This window comes from Heptranchias perlo, chromosome 2, assembly GCF_035084215.1.
Source record: "Heptranchias perlo isolate sHepPer1 chromosome 2, sHepPer1.hap1, whole genome shotgun sequence".
In the NCBI taxonomy this organism is placed as follows: domain Eukaryota; kingdom Metazoa; phylum Chordata; class Chondrichthyes; order Hexanchiformes; family Hexanchidae; genus Heptranchias; species Heptranchias perlo.
In genome coordinates, this window is record NC_090326.1 from 104,436,510 (window position 1) to 104,457,035 (window position 20,526).

Here is a 20,526-nt window from a genome sequence, read left to right on the forward strand (position 1 = left end):
CACACGACCAGTTGCCATGACTTCACCCTTTGCGAAGTGTCTTGCAGCCTCGCAACGTTGATTGTGGACATCAAATGAAAGTGCGGTGAAAAAGTTAATCACACTGCTAGCAGAGAATGGTTTCGATCCATTGACCTCTGGGTTATGGGCCCAGCATGCTGCCGCTGCGCCACTCTGCTCCGATCTGGCAAAACTATACTCCACGGTGTGCCTGGTTTTTAAACCGTCCTCTGTTGCCAGCTTGCTTTTCAGAGCTTTCATAGAATCATCGAATCACAATCCAGGCCTTCGTACCGGCTCTTTGAAAGAGCTATCCAATTAGTGTCACTCCCCTGCTCTTTCCCCATAGCCCTGCAAATTCTTCCACTTCAAGTATTTATCCAATTCCCTTTTGAAAGTTACTCTTGAATCTGCTTCCACCAGCATTTCAGGCAGTGCATTCCCGATCATAACAACTCGCTGCGTAAAATTGTTTACCTCATGTCGCCTCAATTCCCTGAAATCTGTGTCCTCTGGTTATCGACCCTTCTGCCACTGGAAGCAGTTTCTCCTTATTTACTCTAACAAAACCCTGCATGACTTTGAACACCTCGATCAAATCTCCCCTTAACCTTCTCTGCTCCACACATAAGACGATCTTCACTTTGCAAATGGATTGCAGCAATTCCCCACACCACTCGTTGCCATCACTTGACCCTTTGCTCAATGCCTCTCAGCCTCGCTGCTTTGATTGTAGACAGAAATCGAATGAGTTGTGAAAAAATTGATCTTGATGCTAGCAGAGAATGGTTTCGATCCATTGACCTCTGGGTTATGGGCCCAGCACGCTTCCGCTGCGCCACTCTGCTCAGACATAAGAGTGCACTATTTCGCTGGGTCTGGCTTGCAAACCACCCTCTATTGCCACCTTTCTCGTTCATTCAGATCATCGCAACTTTGCAAATTGATGCAGCCATTCACATACGGCTCGCTGCCATCATTTCATCCTCCCAGAAATCTCACCCAACCTTCCTCCATTGATTCTCAACAGCAATTTGCTCACCCACCTACAAATATACTGCTAATATTTGCTTCACATGTTCTCCTGATCAACTTTTCTGCCAGTCAGTTTCACTCTCAACCTCACAATGCCCTGCAAAGCTAACACAAATTTCTTCTCTTTGCAAGGACATCACTTCTTTTGCTTTTCACACCACTTTTTAGAATTACGCAAACAAGCACTTTGAAAAAGCTCACCTGACTACGGGCAGAGAATAGTTTCAATCTGATCACTGCAGCGCTATGGGTGACTACTGCTGTACCACTCTGCTTGCCAGCATGGTCTTGTTGAAGCCCTCCACCTGCTTTGTCCAGGACTCCCTCCTCCACCTTTGTCTTTGTAGCCTTCCCATCAGGTAATCTTTACTTTGTAAATTGATGCAGGCAGTCCACATACTACCAGTTGTCATCATATTATCGTGCCACAAGTCCATTTCCGCCCTCCTCTTTTCGTGGCTGTCAGGTAACTGCAAATATACCGGCAAAAACTGTTAGAAACACAGTGATACTGAGCTTGTGAGCAATCGAACTTGAGTGCCAACACTGCCCCCTAGCTGTCAAACCACACACTTGGCCAGCTTTCTCTTCTGAGCCTTCACATCCGACTGTCTTGACTTTGCAAGTGGACTGCAGGAAGTCCCCACACGACCAGTTGCCATGACTTCACCCTTTGCGAAGTGTCTTGCAGCCTCGCAACGTTGATTGTGGACATCAAATGAAAGTGCGGTGAAAAAGTTAATCACACTGCTAGCAGAGAATGGTTTCGATCCATTGACCTCTGGGTTATGGGCCCAGCACGCTGCCGCTGCGCCACTCTGCTCCGATCTGGCAAAATTATACTCCACGGTGTGCCTGGTTTTTAAACCGTCCTCTGTTGCCAGCTTGCTTTTCAGAGCTTTCATGGAATCATCGAATCACAATCCAGCCCTTCGTACCGGCTCTTTGAAAGAGCTATCCAATTAGTGTCACTCCCCTGCTCTTTCCCCATAGCCCTGCAAATTCTTCCACTTCAAGTATTTATCCAATTCCCTTTTGAAAGTTACTCTTGAATCTGCTTCCACCAGCATTTCAGGCAGTGCATTCCCGATCATAACAACTCGCTGCGTAAAATTGTTTACCTCATGTCGCCTCAATTCCCTGAAATCTGTGTCCTCTGGTTATCGACCCTTCTGCCACTGGAAGCAGTTTCTCCTTATTTACTCTAACAAAACCCTGCATGACTTTGAACACCTCGATCAAATCTCCCCTTAACCTTCTCTGCTCCACACATAAGACGATCTTCACTTTGCAAATGGATTGCAGCAATTCCCCACACCACTCGTTGCCATCACTTGACCCTTTGCTCAATGCCTCTCAGCCTCGCTGCTTTGATTGTGGACAGAAATCGAATGAGTTGTGAAAAAATTGATCTTGATGCTAGCAGAGAATGGTTTCGACCCATTGACCTCTGGGTTATGGGCCCAGCACGCTTCCGCTGCGCCACTCTGCTCAGAAATAAGAGTGCACTATTTCGCTGGGTCTGGCTTGCAAACCACCCTCTATTGCCACCTTTCTCGTTCATTCAGATCATCGCAACTTTGCAAATTGATGCAGCCATTCACATACGGCTAGCTGCCAACATTTCATCCTCCCAGAAATCTCACCCAACCTTCCTCCATTGATTCTCAACAGCAATTTGCTCACCCACCTACAAATATACTGCTAATATTTGCTTCACATGTTCTCCTGATCAACTTTTCTGCCAGTCAGTTTCACTCTCAACCTCACAATGCCCTGCAAAGCTAACACAAATTTCTTCTCTTTGCAAGGACATCACTTCTTTTGCTTTTCACACCACTTTTTAGAATTACGCAAACAAGCACTTTGAAAAAGCTCACCTGACTACGGGCAGAGAATAGTTTCAATCTGATCACTGCAGCGCTATGGGTGACTACTGCTGTACCACTCTGCTTGCCAGCATGGTCTTGTTGAAGCCCTCCACCTGCTTTGTCCAGGACTCCCTCCTCCACCTTTGTCTTTGTAGCCTTCCCATCAGGTAATCTTTACTTTGTAAATTGATGCAGGCAGTCCACATACTACCAGTTGTCATCATATTATCGTGCCACAAGTCCATTTCCGCCCTCCTCTTTTCGTGGTTGTCAGGTAACTGCAAATATACCGGCAAAAACTGTTAGAAACACAGTGATACTGAGCTTGTGAGCAATCGAACTTGAGTGCCAACACTGCCCCCTAGCTGTCAAACCACACACTTGGCCAGCTTTCTCTTCTGAGCCTTCACATCCGACTGTCTTGACTTTGCAAGTGGACTGCAGGAAGTACCCACACTACCAGTTGCCATGACTTCACCCTTTGCGAAGTGTCTTGCAGCCTCGCAACGTTGATTGTGGACATCAAATGAAAGTGCGGTGAAAAAGTTAATCACACTGCTAGCAGAGAATGGTTTCGATCCATTGACCTCTGGGTTATGGGCCCAGCACGCTGCCGCTGCGCCACTCTGCTCCGATCTGGCAAAACTATACTCCACGGTGTGCCTGGTTTTTAAACCGTCCTCTGTTGCCAGCTTGCTTTTCAGAGCTTTCATAGAATCATCGAATCACAATCCAGCCCTTCGTACCGGCTCTTTGAAAGAGCTATCCAATTAGTGTCACTCCCCTGCTCTTTCCCCATAGCCCTGCAAATTCTTCCACTTCAAGTATTTATCCAATTCCCTTTTGAAAGTTACTCTTGAATCTGCTTCCACCAGCATTTCAGGCAGTGCATTCCCGATCATAACAACTCGCTGCGTAAAATTGTTTACCTCATGTCGCCTCAATTCCCTGAAATCTGTGTCCTCTGGTTATCGACCCTTCTGCCACTGGAAGCAGTTTCTCCTTATTTACTCTAACAAAACCCTGCATGACTTTGAACACCTCGATCAAATCTCCCCTTAACCTTCTCTGCTCCACACATAAGACGATCTTCACTTTGCAAATGGATTGCAGCAATTCCCCACACCACTCGTTGCCATCACTTGACCCTTTGCTCAATGCCTCTCAGCCTCGCTGCTTTGATTGTGGACAGAAATCGAATGAGTTGTGAAAAAATTGATCTTGATGCTAGCAGAGAATGGTTTCGATCCATTGACCTCTGGGTTATGGGCCCAGCACGCTTCCGCTGCGCCACTCTGCTCAGACATAAGAGTGCACTATTTCGCTGGGTCTGGCTTGCAAACCACCCTCTATTGCCACCTTTCTCGTTCATTCAGATCATCGCAACTTTGCAAATTGATGCAGCCATTCACATACGGCTAGCTGCCATCATTTCATCCTCCCAGAAATCTCACCCAACCTTCCTCCATTGATTCTCAACAGCAATTTGCTCACCCACCTACAAATATACTGCTAATATTTGCTTCACATGTTCTCCTGATCAACTTTTCTGCCAGTCAGTTTCACTCTCAACCTCACAATGCCCTGCAAAGCTAACACAAATTTCTTCTCTTTGCAAGGACATCACTTCTTTTGCTTTTCACACCACTTTTTAGAATTACGCAAACAAGCACTTTGAAAAAGCTCACCTGACTACGGGCAGAGAATAGTTTCAATCTGATCACTGCAGCGCTATGGGTGACTACTGCTGTACCACTCTGCTTGCCAGCATGGTCTTGTTGAAGCCCTCCACCTGCTTTGTCCAGGACTCCCTCCTCCACCTTTGTCTTTGTAGCCTTCCCATCAGGTAATCTTTACTTTGTAAATTGATGCAGGCAGTCCACATACTACCAGTTGTCATCATATTATCGTGCCACAAGTCCATTTCCGCCCTCCTCTTTTCGTGGTTGTCAGGTAACTGCAAATATACCGGCAAAAACTGTTAGAAACACAGTGATACTGAGCTTGTGAGCAAACGAACTTGAGTGCCAACACTGCCCCCTAGCTGTCAAACCACACACTTGGCCAGCTTTCTCTTCTGAGCCTTCACATCCGACTGTCTTGACTTTGCAAGTGGACTGCAGGAAGTCCCCACACGACCAGTTGCCATGACTTCACCCTTTGCGAAGTGTCTTGCAGCCTCGCAACGTTGATTGTGGACATCAAATGAAAGTGCGGTGAAAAAGTTAATCACACTGCTAGCAGAGAATGGTTTCGATCCATTGACCTCTGGGTTATGGGCCCAGCACGCTGCCGCTGCGCCACTCTGCTCCGATCTGACAAAACTATACTCCACGGTGTGCCTGGTTTTTAAACCGTCCTCTGTTGCCAGCTTGCTTTTCAGAGCTTTCATAGAATCATCGAATCACAATCCAGCCCTTCGTACCGGCTCTTTGAAAGAGCTATCCAATTAGTGTCACTCCCCTGCTCTTTCCCCATAGCCCTGCAAATTCTTCCACTTCAAGTATTTATCCAATTCCCTTTTGAAAGTTACTCTTGAATCTGCTTCCACCAGCATTTCAGGCAGTGCATTCCCGATCATAACAACTCGCTGCGTAAAATTGTTTACCTCATGTCGCCTCAATTCCCTGAAATCTGTGTCCTCTGGTTATCGACCCTTCTGCCACTGGAAGCAGTTTCTCCTTATTTACTCTAACAAAACCCTGCATGACTTTGAACACCTCGATCAAATCTCCCCTTAACCTTCTCTGCTCCACACAGAAGACGATCTTCACTTTGCAAATGGATTGCAGCAATTCCCCACACCACTCGTTGCCATCACTTGACCCTTTGCTCAATGCCTCTCAGCCTCGCTGCTTTGATTGTGGACAGAAATCGAATGAGTTGTGAAAAAATTGACCTTGATGCTAGCAGAGAATGGTTTCGATCCATTGACCTCTGGGTTATGGGCCCAGCACGCTTCCGCTGCGCCACTCTGCTCAGACGTAAGAGTGCACTATTTCGCTGGGTCTGGCTTGCAAACCACCCTCTATTGCCACCTTTCTCGTTCATTCAGATCATCGCAACTTTGCAAATTGATGCAGCCATTCACATACGGCTAGCTGCCATCATTTCATCCTCCCAGAAATCTCACCCAACCTTCCTCCATTGATTCTCAACAGCAATTTGCTCACCCACCTACAAATATACTGCTAATATTTGCTTCACATGTTCTCCTGATCAACTTTTCTGCCAGTCAGTTTCACTCTCAACCTCACAATGCCCTGCAAAGCTAACACAAATTTCTTCTCTTTGCAAGGACATCACTTCTTTTGCTTTTCACACCACTTTTTAGAATTACGCAAACAAGCACTTTGAAAAAGCTCACCTGACTACGGGCAGAGAATAGTTTCAATCTGATCACTGCAGCGCTATGGGTGACTACTGCTGTACCACTCTGCTTGCCAGCATGGTCTTGTTGAAGCCCTCCACCTGCTTTGTCCAGGACTCCCTCCTCCACCTTTGTCTTTGTAGCCTTCCCATCAGGTAATCTTTACTTTGTAAATTGATGCAGGCAGTCCACATACTACCAGTTGTCATCATATTATCGTGCCACAAGTCCATTTCCGCCCTCCTCTTTTCGTGGTTGTCAGGTAACTGCAAATATACCGGCAAAAACTGTTAGAAACACAGTGATACTGAGCTTGTGAGCAATCGAACTTGAGTGCCAACACTGCCCCCTAGCTGTCAAACCACACACTTGGCCAGCTTTCTCTTCTGAGCCTTCACATCCGACTGTCTTGACTTTGCAAGTGGACTGCAGGAAGTCCCCACACGACCAGTTGCCATGACTTCACCCTTTGCGAAGTGTCTTGCAGCCTCGCAACGTTGATTGTGGACATCAAATGAAAGTGCGGTGAAAAAGTTAATCACACTGCTAGCAGAGAATGGTTTCGATCGATTGACCTCAGGGTTATGGGCCCAGCACGCTGCCGCTGCGCCACTCTGCTCAGACATAAGAATGCACTATTTCGCTGGGTCTGGCTTGCAAACCACCCTCTATTGCCACCTTTCTCGTTCATTCAGATCATCGCAACTTTGCAAATTGATGCAGCCATTCACATACGGCTAGCTGCCATCATTTCATCCTCCCAGAAATCTCACCCAACCTTCCTCCATTGATTCTCAACAGCAATTTGCTCACCCACCTACAAATATACTGCTAATATTTGCTTCACATGTTCTCCTGATCAACTTTTCTGCCAGTCAGTTTCACTCTCAACCTCACAATGCCCTGCAAAGCTAACACAAATTTCTTCTCTTTGCAAGGACATCACTTCTTTTGCTTTTCACACCACTTTTTAGAATTACGCAAACAAGCACTTTGAAAAAGCTCACCTGACTACGGGCAGAGAATAGTTTCAATCTGATCACTGCAGCGCTATGGGTGACTACTGCTGTACCACTCTGCTTGCCAGCATGGTCTTGTTGAAGCCCTCCACCTGCTTTGTCCGGGACTCCCTCCTCCACCTTTGTCTTTGTAGCCTTCCCATCAGGTAATCTTTACTTTGTAAATTGATGCAGGCAGTCCACATACTACCAGTTGTCATCATATTATCGTGCCACAAGTCCATTTCCGCCCTCCTCTTTTCGTGGTTGTCAGGTAACTGCAAATATACCGGCAAAAACTGTGAGAAACACAGTGATACTGAGCTTGTGAGCAATCGAACTTGAGTGCCAACACTGCCCCCTAGCTGTCAAACCACACACTTGGCCAGCTTTCTCTTCTGAGCCTTCACATCCGACTGTCTTGACTTTGCAAGTGGACTGCAGGAAGTCCCCACACGACCAGTTGCCATGACTTCACCCTTTGCGAAGTGTCTTGCAGCCTCGCAACGTTGATTGTGGACATCAAATGAAAGTGCGGTGAAAAAGTTAATCACACTGCTAGCAGAGAATGGTTTCGATCCATTGACCTCTGGGTTATGGGCCCAGCACGCTGCCGCTGCGCCACTCTGCTCCGATCTGGCAAAACTATACTCCACGGTGTGCCTGGTTTTTAAACCGTCCTCTGTTGCCAGCTTGCTTTTCAGAGCTTTCATAGAATCATCGAATCACAATCCAGCCCTTCGTACCGGCTCTTTGAAAGAGCTATCCAATTAGTGTCACTCCCCTGCTCTTTCCCCATAGCCCTGCAAATTCTTCCACTTCAAGTATTTATCCAATTCCCTTTTGAAAGTTACTCTTGAATCTGCTTCCACCAGCATTTCAGGCAGTGCATTCCCGATCATAACAACTCGCTGCGTAAAATTGTTTACCTCATGTCGCCTCAATTCCCTGGAATCTGTGTCCTCTGGTTATCGACCCTTCTGCCACTGGAAGCAGTTTCTCCTTATTTACTCTAACAAAACCCTGCATGACTTTGAACACCTCGATCAAATCTCCCCTTAACCTTCTCTGCTCCACACATAAGACGATCTTCACTTTGCAAATGGATTGCAGCAATTCCCCACACCACTCGTTGCCATCACTTGACCCTTTGCTCAATGCCTCTCAGCCTCGCTGCTTTGATTGTGGACAGAAATCGAATGAGTTGTGAAAAAATTGATCTTGATGCTAGCAGAGAATGGTTTCGATCCATTGACCTCTGGGTTATGGGCCCAGCACGCTTCCGCTGCGCCACTCTGCTCAGACATAAGAGTGCACTATTTCGCTGGGTCTGGCTTGCAAACCACCCTCTATTGCCACCTTTCTCGTTCATTCAGATCATCGCAACTTTGCAAATTGATGCAGCCATTCACATACGGCTCGCTGCCATCATTTCATCCTCCCAGAAATCTCACCCAACCTTCCTCCATTGATTCTCAACAGCAATTTGCTCACCCACCTACAAATATACTGCTAATATTTGCTTCACATGTTCTCCTGATCAACTTTTCTGCCAGTCAGTTTCACTCTCAACCTCACAATGCCCTGCAAAGCTAACACAAATTTCTTCTCTTTGCAAGGACATCACTTCTTTTGCTTTTCACACCACTTTTTAGAATTACGCAAACAAGCACTTTGAAAAAGCTCACCTGACTACGGGCAGAGAATAGTTTCAATCTGATCACTGCAGCGCTATGGGTGACTACTGCTGTACCACTCTGCTTGCCAGCATGGTCTTGTTGAAGCCCTCCACCTGCTTTGTCCAGGACTCCCTCCTCCACCTTTGTCTTTGTAGCCTTCCCATCAGGTAATCTTTACTTTGTAAATTGATGCAGGCAGTCCACATACTACCAGTTGTCATCATATTATCGTGCCACAAGTCCATTTCCGCCCTCCTCTTTTCGTGGTTGTCAGGTAACTGCAAATATACCGGCAAAAACTGTTAGAAACACAGTGATACTGAGCTTGTGAGCAATCGAACTTGAGTGCCAACACTGCCCCCTAGCTGTCAAACCACACACTTGGCCAGCTTTCTCTTCTGAGCCTTCACATCCGACTGTCTTGACTTTGCAAGTGGACTGCAGGAAGGACCCACACGACCAGTTGCCATGACTTCACCCTTTGCGAAGTGTCTTGCAGCCTCGCAACGTTGATTGTGGACATCAAATGAAAGTGCGGTGAAAAAGTTAATCACACTGCTAGCAGAGAATGGTTTCGATCCATTGACCTCTGGGTTATGGGCCCAGCACGCTGCCGCTGCGCCACTCTGCTCCGATCTGGAAAAACTATACTCCACGGTGTGCCTGGTTTTTAAACCGTCCTCTGTTGCCAGCTTGCTTTTCAGAGCTTTCATAGAATCATCGAATCACAATCCAGCCCTTCGTACCGGCTCTTTGAAAGAGCTATCCAATTAGTGTCACTCCCCTGCTCTTTCCCCATAGCCCTGCAAATTCTTCCACTTCAAGTATTTATCCAATTCCCTTTTGAAAGTTACTCTTGAATCTGCTTCCACCAGCATTTCAGGCAGTGCATTCCCGATCATAACAACTCGCTGCGTAAAATTGTTTACCTCATGTCGCCTCAATTCCCTGAAATCTGTGTCCTCTGGTTATCGACCCTTCTGCCACTGGAAGCAGTTTCTCCTTATTTACTCTAACAAAACCCTGCATGACTTTGAACACCTCGATCAAATCTCCCCTTAACCTTCTCTGCTCCACACATAAGACGATCTTCACTTTGCAAATGGATTGCAGCAATTCCCCACACCACTCGTTGCCATCACTTGACCCTTTGCTCAATGCCTCTCAGCCTCGCTGCTTTGATTGTGGACAGAAATCGAATGAGTTGTGAAAAAATTGATCTTGATGCTAGCAGAGAATGGTTTCGATCCATTGACCTCTGGGTTATGGGCCCAGCACGCTTCCGCTGCACCACTCTGCTCAGACATAAGAGTGCACTATTTCGCTGGGTCTGGCTTGCAAACCACCCTCTATTGCCACCTTTCTCGTTCATTCAGATCATCGCAACTTTGCAAATTGATGCAGCCATTCACATACGGCTCGCTGCCATCATTTCATCCTCCCAGAAATCTCACCCAACCTTCCTCCATTGATTCTCAACAGCAATTTGCTCACCCACCTCCAAATATACTGCTAATATTTGCTTCACATGTTCTCCTGATCAACTTTTCTGCCAGTCAGTTTCACTCTCAACCTCACAATGCCCTGCAAAGCTAACACAAATTTCTTCTCTTTGCAAGGACATCACTTCTTTTGCTTTTCACACCACTTTTTAGAATTACGCAAACAAGCACTTTGAAAAAGCTCACCTGACTACGGGCAGAGAATAGTTTCAATCTGATCACTGCAGCGCTATGGGTGACTACTGCTGTACCACTCTGCTTGCCAGCATGGTCTTGTTGAAGCCCTCCACCTGCTTTGTCCAGGACTCCCTCCTCCACCTTTGTCTTTGTAGCCTTCCCATCAGGTAATCTTTACTTTGTAAATTGATGCAGGCAGTCCACATACTACCAGTTGTCATCATATTATCGTGCCACAAGTCCATTTCCGCCCTCCTCTTTTCGTGGTTGTCAGGTAACTGCAAATATACCGGCAAAAACTGTTAGAAACACAGTGATACTGAGCTTGTGAGCAATCGAACTTGAGTGCCAACACTGCCCCCTAGCTGTCAAACCACACACTTGGCCAGCTTTCTCTTCTGAGCCTTCACATCCGACTGTCTTGACTTTGCAAGTGGACTGCAGGAAGTCCCCACACGACCAGTTGCCATGACTTCATCCTTTGCGAAGTGTCTTGCAGCCTCGCAACGTTGATTGTGGACATCAAATGAAAGTGCGGTGAAAAAGTTAATCACACTGCTAGCAGAGAATGGTTGCGATCCATTGACCTCTGGGTTATGGGCCCAGCACGCTGCCGCTGCACCACTCTGCTCCGATCTGGCAAAACTATACTCCACGGTGTGCCGGGTTTTTAAACCGTCCTCTGTTGCCAGCTTGCTTTTCAGAGCTTTCATAGAATCATCGAATCACAATCCAGCCCTTCGTACCGGCTCTTTGAAAGAGCTATCCAATTAGTGTCACTCCCCTGCTCTTTCCCCATAGCCCTGCAAATTCTTCCACTTCAAGTATTTATCCAATTCCCTTTTGAAAGTTACTCTTGAATCTGCTTCCACCAGCATTTCAGGCAGTGCATTCCCGATCATAACAACTCGCTGCGTAAAATTGTTTACCTCATGTCGCCTCAATTCCCTGAAATCTGTGTCCTCTGGTTATCGACCCTTCTGCCACTGGAAGCAGTTTCTCCTTATTTACTCTAACAAAACCCTGCATGACTTTGAACACCTCGATCAAATCTCCCCTTAACCTTCTCTGCTCCACACATAAGACGATCTTCACTTTGCAAATGGATTGCAGCAATTCCCCACACCACTCGTTGCCATCACTTGACCCTTTGCTCAATGCCTCTCAGCCTCGCTGCTTTGATTGTGGACAGAAATCGAATGAGTTGTGAAAAAATTGATCTTGATGCTAGCAGAGAATGGTTTCGATCCATTGACCTCTGGGTTATGGGCCCAGCACGCTTCCGCTGCGCCACTCTGCTCAGACATAAGAGTGCACTATTTCGCTGGGTCTGGCTTGCAAACCACCCTCTATTGCCACCTTTCTCGTTCATTCAGATCATCGCAACTTTGCAAATTGATGCAGCCATTCACATACGGCTGGCTGCCATCATTTCATCCTCCCAGAAATCTCACCCAACCTTCCTCCATTGATTCTCAACAGCAATTTACTCACCCACCTACAAATATACTGCTAATATTTGCTTCACATGTTCTCCTGATCAACTTTTCTGCCAGTCAGTTTCACTCTCAACCTCACAATGCCCTGCAAAGCTAACACAAATTTCTTCTCTTTGCAAGGACATCACTTCTTTTGCTTTTCACACCACTTTTTAGAATTACGCAAACAAGCACTTTGAAAAAGCTCACCTGACTACGGGCAGAGAATAGTTTCAATCTGATCACTGCAGCGCTATGGGTGACTACTGCTGTACCACTCTGCTTGCCAGCATGGTCTTGTTGAAGCCCTCCACCTGCTTTGTCCAGGACTCCCTCCTCCACCTTTGTCTTTGTAGCCTTCCCATCAGGTAATCTTTACTTTGTAAATTGATGCAGGCAGTCCACATACTACCAGTTGTCATCATATTATCGTGCCACAAGTCCATTTCCGCCCTCCTCTTTTCGTGGTTGTCAGGTAACTGCAAATATACCGGCAAAAACTGTTAGAAACACAGTGATACTGAGCTTGTGAGCAATCGAACTTGAGTGCCAACACTGCCCCCTAGCTGTCAAACCACACACTTGGCCAGCTTTCTCTTCTGAGCCTTCACATCCGACTGTCTTGACTTTGCAAGTGGACTGCAGGAAGTCCCCACACGACCAGTTGCCATGACTTCACCCTTTGCGAAGTGTCTTGCAGCCTCGCAACGTTGATTGTGGACATCAAATGAAAGTGCGGTGAAAAAGTTAATCACACTGCTAGCAGAGAATGGTTTCGATCCATTGACCTCTGGGTTATGGGCCCAGCACGCTGCCGCTGCGCCACTCTGCTCCGATCTGGCAAAGCTGTACTTCACGGTGTGGCTGGTTTTTAAACCGTCCTCTGTTGCCAGCTTGCTTTTCAGAGCTTTCATAGAATCATCGAATCACAATCCAGCCCTTCGTACCGGCTCTTTGAAAGAGCTATCCAATTAGTGTCACTCCCCTGCTCTTTCCCCATAGCCCTGCAAATTCTTCCACTTCAAGTATTTATCCAATTCCCTTTTGAAAGTTACTCTTGAATCTGCTTCCACCAGCATTTCAGGCAGTGCATTCCCGATCATAACAACTCGCTGCGTAAAATTGTTTACCTCATGTCGCCTCAATTCCCTGAAATCTGTGTCCTCTGGTTATCGACCCTTCTGCCACTGGAAGCAGTTTCTCCTTATTTACTCTAACAAAACCCTGCATGACTTTGAACACCTCGATCAAATCTCCCCTTAACCATCTCTGCTCCACACATAAGACGATCTTCACTTTGCAAATGGATTGCAGCAATTCCCCACACCACTCGTTGCCATCACTTGACCCTTTGCTCAATGCCTCTCAGCCTCGCTGCTTTGATTGTGGACAGAAATCGAATGAGTTGTGAAAAAATTGATCTTGATGCTAGCAGAGAATGGTTTGGATCCATTGACCTCTGGGTTATGGGCCCAGCACGCTTCCGCTGCGCCACTCTGCTCATTGATGCAGCCATTCACATACGGCTCGCTGCCATCATTTCATCCTCCCAGAAATCTCACCCAACCTTCCTCCATTGATTCTCAACAGCAATTTGCTCACCCACCTGCAAATATACTGCTAATATTTGCTTCACATGTTCTCCTGATCAACTTTTCTGCCAGTCAGTTTCACTCTCAACCTCACAATGCCCTGCAAAGCTAACACAAATTTCTTCTCTTTGCAAGGACATCACTTCTTTTGCTTTTCACACCACTTTTTAGAATTACGCAAACAAGCACTTTGAAATAGCTCACCTGACTACGGGCAGAGAATAGTTTCAATCTGATCACTGCAGCGCTATGGGTGACTACTGCTGTACCACTCTGCTTGCCAGCATGGTCTTGTTGAAGCCCTCCACCTGCTTTGTCCAGGACTCCCTCCTCCACCTTTGTCTTTGTAGCCTTCCCATCAGGTAATCTTTACTTTGTAAATTGATGCAGGCAGTCCACATACTACCAGTTGTCATCATATTATCGTGCCACAAGTCCATTTCCGCCCTCCTCTTTTCGTGGTTGTCAGGTAACTGCAAATATACCGGCAAAAACTGTTAGAAACACAGTGATACTGAGCTTGTGAGCAATCGAACTTGAGTGCCAACACTGCCCCCTAGCTGTCAAACCACACACTTGGCCAGCTTTCTCTTCTGAGCCTTCACATCCGACTGTCTTGACTTTGCAAGTGGACTGCAGGAAGTCCCCACACGACCAGTTGCCATGACTTCATCCTTTGCGAAGTGTCTTGCAGCCTCGCAACGTTGATTGTGGACATCAAATGAAAGTGCGGTGAAAAAGTTAATCACACTGCTAGCAGAGAATGGTTTCGATCCATTGACCTCTGGGTTATGGGCCCAGCACGCTGCCGCTGCGCCACTCTGCTCCGATCTGGCAAAACTATACTCCACGGTGTGCCTGGTTTTTAAACCGTCCTCTGTTGCCAGCTTGCTTTTCAGAGCTTTCATAGAATCATCGAATCACAATCCAGCCCTTCGTACCGGCTCTTTGAAAGAGCTATCCAATTAGTGTCACTCCCCTGCTCTTTCCCCATAGCCCTGCAAATTCTTCCACTTCAAGTATTTATCCAATTCCCTTTTGAAAGTTACTCTTGAATCTGCTTCCACCAGCATTTCAGGCAGTGCATTCCCGATCATAACAACTCGCTGCGTAAAATTGTTTACCTCATGTCGCCTCAATTCCCTGAAATCTGTGTCCTCTGGTTATCGACCCTTCTGCCACTGGAAGCAGTTTCTCCTTATTTACTCTAACAAAACCCTGCATGACTTTGAACACCTCGATCAAATCTCCCCTTAACCATCTCTGCTCCACACATAAGACGATCTTCACTTTGCAAATGGATTGCAGCAATTCCCCACACCACTCGTTGCCATCACTTGACCCTTTGCTCAATGCCTCTCAGCCTCGCTGCTTTGATTGTGGACAGAAATCGAATGAGTTGTGAAAAAATTGATCTTGATGCTAGCAGAGAATGGTTTCGATCCATTGACCTCTGGGTTATGGGCCCAGCACGGTTCCGCTGCGCCACTCTGCTCAGACATAAGAGTGCACTATTTCGCTGGGTCTGGCTTGCAAACCACCCTCTATTGCCACCTTTCTCGTTCATTCAGATCATCGCAACTTTTCAAATTGATGCAGCCATTCACATACGGCTCGCTGCCATCATTTCATCCTCCCAGAAATCTCACCCAACCTTCCTCCATTGATTCTCAACAGCAATTTGCTCACCCACCTCCAAATATACTGCTAATATTTGCTTCACATGTTCTCCTGATCAACTTTTCTGCCAGTCAGTTTCACTCTCAACCTCACAATGCCCTGCAAAGCTAACACAAATTTCTTCTCTTTGCAAGGACATCACTTCTTTTGCTTTTCACACCACTTTTTAGAATTACGCAAACAAGCACTTTGAAAAAGCTCACCTGACTACGGGCAGAGAATAGTTTCAATCTGATCACTGCAGCGCTATGGGTGACTACTGCTGTACCACTCTGCTTGCCAGCATGGTCTTGTTGAAGCCCTCCACCTGCTTTGTCCAGGACTCCCTCCTCCACCTTTGTCTTTGTAGCCTTCCCATCAGGTAATCTTTACTTTGTAAATTGATGCAGGCAGTCCACATACTACCAGTTGTCATCATATTATCGTGCCACAAGTCCATTTCCGCCCTCCTCTTTTCGTGGTTGTCAGGTAACTGCAAATATACCGGCAAAAACTGTTAGAAACACAGTGATACTGAGCTTGTGAGCAATCGAACTTGAGTGCCAACACTGCCCCCTAGCTGTCAAACCACACACTTGGCCAGCTTTCTCTTCTGAGCCTTCACATCCGACTGTCTTGACTTTGCAAGTGGACTGCAGGAAGTCCCCACACGACCAGTTGCCATGACTTCACCCTTTGCGAAGTGTCTTGCAGCCTCGCAACGTTGATTGTGGACATCAAATGAAAGTGCGGTGAAAAAGTTAATCACACTGCTAGCAGAGAATGGTTTCGATCCATTGACCTCTGGGTTATGGGCCCAGCACGCTGCCGCTGCGCCACTCTGCTCCGATCTGGCAAAGCTATACTCCACGGTGTGCCTGGTTTTTAAACCGTCCTCTGTTGCCAGCTTGCTTTTCAGAGCTTTCATAGAATCATCGAATCACAATCCAGCCCTTCGTACCGGCTCTTTGAAAGAGCTATCCAATTAGTGTCACTCCCCTGCTCTTTCCCCATAGCCCTGCAAATTCTTCCACTTCAAGTATTTATCCAATTCCCTTTTGAAAGTTACTCTTGAATCTGCTTCCACCAGCATTTCAGGCAGTGCATTCCCGATCATAACAACTCGCTGCGTAAAATTGTTTACCTCATGTCGCCTCAATTCCCTGAAATCTGTGTCCTCTGGTTATCGACCCTTCTGCCACTGGAAGCAGTTTCTCCTTATTTACTCTAACAAAACCCTGCATGAGTTTGAACACCTCGATCAAATCTCCCCTTAACCTTCTCTGCTCCACACATAAGACGATCTTCACTTTGCAAATGGATTGCAGCAATTCCCCACACCACTCGTTGCCATCACTTGACCCTTTGCTCAATGCCTCTCAGCCTCGCTGCTTTGATTGTGGACAGAAATCGAATGAGTTGTGAAAAAATTGATCTTGATGCTAGCAGAGAATGGTTTCGATCCATTGACCTCTGGGTTATGGGCCCAGCAAGCTTCCGCTGCGCCACTCTGCTCAGACATAAGAGTGCACTATTTCGCTGGGTCTGGCTTGCAAACCACCCTCTATTGCCACCTTTCTCGTTCATTCAGATCATCGCAACTTTGCAAATTGATGCAGCCATTCACATACGGCTAGCTGCCATCATTTCATCCTCCCAGAAATCTCACCCAACCTTCCTCCATTGATTCTCAACAGCAATTTGCTCACCCACCTACAAATATACTGCTAATATTTGCTTCACATGTTCTCCTGATCAACTTTTCTGCCAGTCAGTTTCACTCTCAACCTCACAATGCCCTGCAAAGCTAACACAAATTTCTTCTCTTTGCAAGGACATCACTTCTTTTGCTTTTCACACCACTTTTTAGAATTACGCAAACAAGCACTTTGAAAAAGCTCACCTGACTACGGGCAGAGAATAGTTTCAATCTGATCACTGCAGCGCTATGGGTGACTACTGCTGTACCACTCTGCTTGCCAGCATGGTCTTGTTGAAGCCCTCCACCTGCTTTGTCCAGGACTCCCTCCTCCACCTTTGTCTTTGTAGCCTTCCCATCAGGTAATCTTTACTTTGTAAATTGATGCAGGCAGTCCACATACTACCAGTTGTCATCATATTATCGTGCCACAAGTCCATTTCCGCCCTCCTCTTTTCGTGGTTGTCAGGTAACTGCAAATTTTCCGGCAAAAACTGTTAGAAACACAGTGATACTGAGCTTGTGAGCAATCGAACTTGAGTGCCAACACTGCCCCCTAGCTGTCAAACCACACACTTGGCCAGCTTTCTCTTCTGAGCCTTCACATCTGACTGTCTTGACTTTGCAAGTGGACTGCAGGAAGTCCCCACACGACCAGTTGCCATGACTTCACCCTTTGCGAAGTGTCTTGCAGCCTCGCAACGTTGATTGTGGACATCAAATGAAAGTGCGGTGAAAAAGTTAATCACACTGCTAGCAGAGAATGGTTTCGATCCATTGACCTCTGGGTTATGGGCCCAGCACGCTGCCGCTGCGCCACTCTGCTCCGATCTGGCAAAACTATACTCCACTGTGTGCCTGGTTTTTAAACCGTCCTCTGTTGCCAGCTTGCTTTTCAGAGCTTTCATAGAATCATCGAATCACAATCCAGCCCTTCGTACCGGCTCTTTGAAAGAACTATCCAATTAGTGTCACTCCCCTGCTCTTTCCCCATAGCCCTGCAAATTCTTCCACTTCAAGTATTTATCCAATTCCCTTTTGAAAGTTACTCTTGAATCTGCTTCCACCAGCATTTCAGGCAGTGCATTCCCGATCATAACAACTCGCTGCGTAAAATTGTTTACCTCATGTCGCCTCAATTCCCTGAAATCTGTGTCCTCTGGTTATCGACCCTTCTGCCACTGGAAGCAGTTTCTCCTTATTTACTCTAACAAAACCCTGCATGACTTTGAACACCTCGATCAAATCTCCCCTTAACCTTCTCTGCTCCACACATAAGACGATCTTCACTTTGCAAATGGATTGCAGCAATTCCCCACACCACTCGTTGCCATCACTTGACCCTTTGCTCAATGCCTCTCAGCCTCGCTGCTTTGATTGTGGACAGAAATCGAATGAGTTGTGAAAAAATTGATCTTGATGCTAGCAGAGAATGGTTTCGATCCATTGACCTCTGGGTTATGGGCCCAGCAAGCTTCCGCTGCGCCACTCTGCTCAGACATAAGAGTGCACTATTTCGCTGGGTCTGGCTTGCAAACCACCCTCTATTGCCACCTTTCTCGTTCATTCAGATCATCGCAACTTTGCAAATTGATGCAGCCATTCACATACGGCTAGCTGCCATCATTTCATCCTCCCAGAAATCTCACCCAACCTTCCTCCATTGATTCTCAACAGCAATTTGCTCACCCACCTACAAATATACTGCTAATATTTGCTTCACATGTTCTCCTGATCAACTTTTCTGCCAGTCAGTTTCACTCTCAACCTCACAATGCCCTGCAAAGCTAACACAAATTTCTTCTCTTTGCAAGGACATCACTTCTTTTGCTTTTCACACCACTTTTTAGAATTACGCAAACAAGCACTTTGAAAAAGCTCACCTGACTACGGGCAGAGAATAGTTTCAATCTGATCACTGCAGCGCTATGGGTGACTACTGCTGTACCACTCTGCTTGCCAGCATGGTCTTGTTGAAGCCCTCCACCTGCTTTGTCCAGGACTCCCTCCTCCACCTTTGTCTTTGTAGCCTTCCCATCAGGTAATCTTTACTTTGTAAATTGATGCAGGCAGTCCACATACTACCAGTTGTCATCATATTATCGTGCCACAAGTCCATTTCCGCCCTCCTCTTTTCGTGGTTGTCAGGTAACTGCAAATATACCGGCAAAAACTGTTAGAAACACAGTGATACTGAGCTTGTGAGCAATCGAACTTGAGTGCCAACACTGCCCCCTAGCTGTCAAACCACACACTTGGCCAGCTTTCTCTTCTGAGCCTTCACATCTGACTGTCTTGACTTTGCAAGTGGACTGCAGGAAGTCCCCACACGACCAGTTGCCATGACTTCACCCTTTGCGAAGTGTCTTGCAGCCTTGCAACGTTGATTGTGGACATCAAATGAAAGTGCGGTGAAAAAGTTAATCACACTGCTAGCAGAGAATGGTTTCGATCCATTGACCTCTGGGTTATGGGCCCAGCACGCTGCCGCTGCGCCACTCTGCTCCGATCTGGCAAAACTATACTCCACTGTGTGCCTGGTTTTTAAACCGTCCTCTGTTGCCAGCTTGCTTTTCAGAGCTTTCATAGAATCATCGAATCACAATCCAGCCCTTCGTACCGGCTCTTTGAAAGAGCTATCCAATTAGTGTCACTCCCCTGCTCTTTCCCCATAGCCCTGCAAATTCTTCCACTTCAAGTATTTATCCAATTCCCTTTTGAAAGTTACTCTTGAATCTGCTTCCACCAGCATTTCAGGCAGTGCATTCCCGATCATAACAACTCGCTGCGTAAAATTGTTTACCTCATGTCGCCTCAATTCCCTGAAATCTGTGTCCTCTGGTTATCGACCCTTCTGCCACTGGAAGCAGTTTCTCCTTATTTACTCTAACAAAACCCTGCATGACTTTGAACACCTCGATCAAATCTCCCCTTAACCTTCTCTGCTCCACACATAAGACGATCTTCACTTTGCAAATGGATTGCAGCAATTCCCCACACCACTCGTTGCCATCACTTGACCCTTTGCTCAATGCCTCTCAGCCTCGCTGCTTTGATTGTGGACAGAAATCGAATGAGTTGTGAAAAAATTGATCTTGATGCTAGCAGAGAATGGTTTCGATCCATTGACCTCTGGGTTATGGGCCCAGCACGCTTCCGCTGCGCCACTCTGCTCAGACATCAGAATGCACTATTTCGCTGGGTCTGGCTTGCAAACCACCCTCTATTGCCACCTTTCTCGTTCATTCAGATCATCGCAACTTTGCAAATTGATGCAGCCATTCACATACGGCTCGCTGCCATCATTTCATCCTCCCAGAAATCTCACCCAACCTTCCTCCATTGATTCTCAACAGCAATTTGCTCACCCACCTGCAAATATACTGCTAATATTTGCTTCACATGTTCTCCTGATCAACTTTTCTGCCAGTCAGTTTCACTCTCAACCTCACAATGCCCTGCAAAG

At 46.7% G+C, this 20,526-nt stretch overlaps 16 non-coding genes across 16 annotated transcripts; all 16 read right to left on the minus strand.

Moving 5' to 3' along the window:
* Positions 1 to 776: 776 nt before the first annotated feature.
* Positions 777 to 848, minus strand: trnam-cau (transfer RNA methionine (anticodon CAU)). Its single transcript has one exon. It is a non-coding gene; the product is annotated as a tRNA-Met (tRNA).
* A 938-nt stretch (positions 849 to 1,786) lies between these two features.
* On the minus strand, positions 1,787 to 1,858 carry trnam-cau (transfer RNA methionine (anticodon CAU)). The gene has a single exon. It is a non-coding gene; the product is annotated as a tRNA-Met (tRNA).
* Positions 1,859 to 3,465: 1,607 nt separating this feature from the next.
* On the minus strand, positions 3,466 to 3,537 carry trnam-cau (transfer RNA methionine (anticodon CAU)). The gene has a single exon. It is a non-coding gene; the product is annotated as a tRNA-Met (tRNA).
* Positions 3,538 to 4,134: 597 nt separating this feature from the next.
* trnam-cau (transfer RNA methionine (anticodon CAU)) lies at positions 4,135 to 4,206 on the minus strand. Its single transcript has one exon. It is a non-coding gene; the product is annotated as a tRNA-Met (tRNA).
* Positions 4,207 to 5,144: 938 nt separating this feature from the next.
* On the minus strand, positions 5,145 to 5,216 carry trnam-cau (transfer RNA methionine (anticodon CAU)). The gene has a single exon. It is a non-coding gene; the product is annotated as a tRNA-Met (tRNA).
* Positions 5,217 to 5,813: 597 nt separating this feature from the next.
* trnam-cau (transfer RNA methionine (anticodon CAU)) lies at positions 5,814 to 5,885 on the minus strand. The gene has a single exon. It is a non-coding gene; the product is annotated as a tRNA-Met (tRNA).
* Positions 5,886 to 7,833: 1,948 nt separating this feature from the next.
* Positions 7,834 to 7,905, minus strand: trnam-cau (transfer RNA methionine (anticodon CAU)). Its single transcript has one exon. It is a non-coding gene; the product is annotated as a tRNA-Met (tRNA).
* A 597-nt stretch (positions 7,906 to 8,502) lies between these two features.
* trnam-cau (transfer RNA methionine (anticodon CAU)) lies at positions 8,503 to 8,574 on the minus strand. The gene has a single exon. It is a non-coding gene; the product is annotated as a tRNA-Met (tRNA).
* A 938-nt stretch (positions 8,575 to 9,512) lies between these two features.
* trnam-cau (transfer RNA methionine (anticodon CAU)) lies at positions 9,513 to 9,584 on the minus strand. Its single transcript has one exon. It is a non-coding gene; the product is annotated as a tRNA-Met (tRNA).
* A 2,276-nt stretch (positions 9,585 to 11,860) lies between these two features.
* Positions 11,861 to 11,932, minus strand: trnam-cau (transfer RNA methionine (anticodon CAU)). The gene has a single exon. It is a non-coding gene; the product is annotated as a tRNA-Met (tRNA).
* A 938-nt stretch (positions 11,933 to 12,870) lies between these two features.
* On the minus strand, positions 12,871 to 12,942 carry trnam-cau (transfer RNA methionine (anticodon CAU)). The gene has a single exon. It is a non-coding gene; the product is annotated as a tRNA-Met (tRNA).
* A 1,514-nt stretch (positions 12,943 to 14,456) lies between these two features.
* On the minus strand, positions 14,457 to 14,528 carry trnam-cau (transfer RNA methionine (anticodon CAU)). Its single transcript has one exon. It is a non-coding gene; the product is annotated as a tRNA-Met (tRNA).
* A 1,607-nt stretch (positions 14,529 to 16,135) lies between these two features.
* On the minus strand, positions 16,136 to 16,207 carry trnam-cau (transfer RNA methionine (anticodon CAU)). The gene has a single exon. It is a non-coding gene; the product is annotated as a tRNA-Met (tRNA).
* A 1,607-nt stretch (positions 16,208 to 17,814) lies between these two features.
* Positions 17,815 to 17,886, minus strand: trnam-cau (transfer RNA methionine (anticodon CAU)). The gene has a single exon. It is a non-coding gene; the product is annotated as a tRNA-Met (tRNA).
* A 1,607-nt stretch (positions 17,887 to 19,493) lies between these two features.
* On the minus strand, positions 19,494 to 19,565 carry trnam-cau (transfer RNA methionine (anticodon CAU)). Its single transcript has one exon. It is a non-coding gene; the product is annotated as a tRNA-Met (tRNA).
* Positions 19,566 to 20,162: 597 nt separating this feature from the next.
* Positions 20,163 to 20,234, minus strand: trnam-cau (transfer RNA methionine (anticodon CAU)). Its single transcript has one exon. It is a non-coding gene; the product is annotated as a tRNA-Met (tRNA).
* Positions 20,235 to 20,526: the final 292 nt, after the last annotated feature.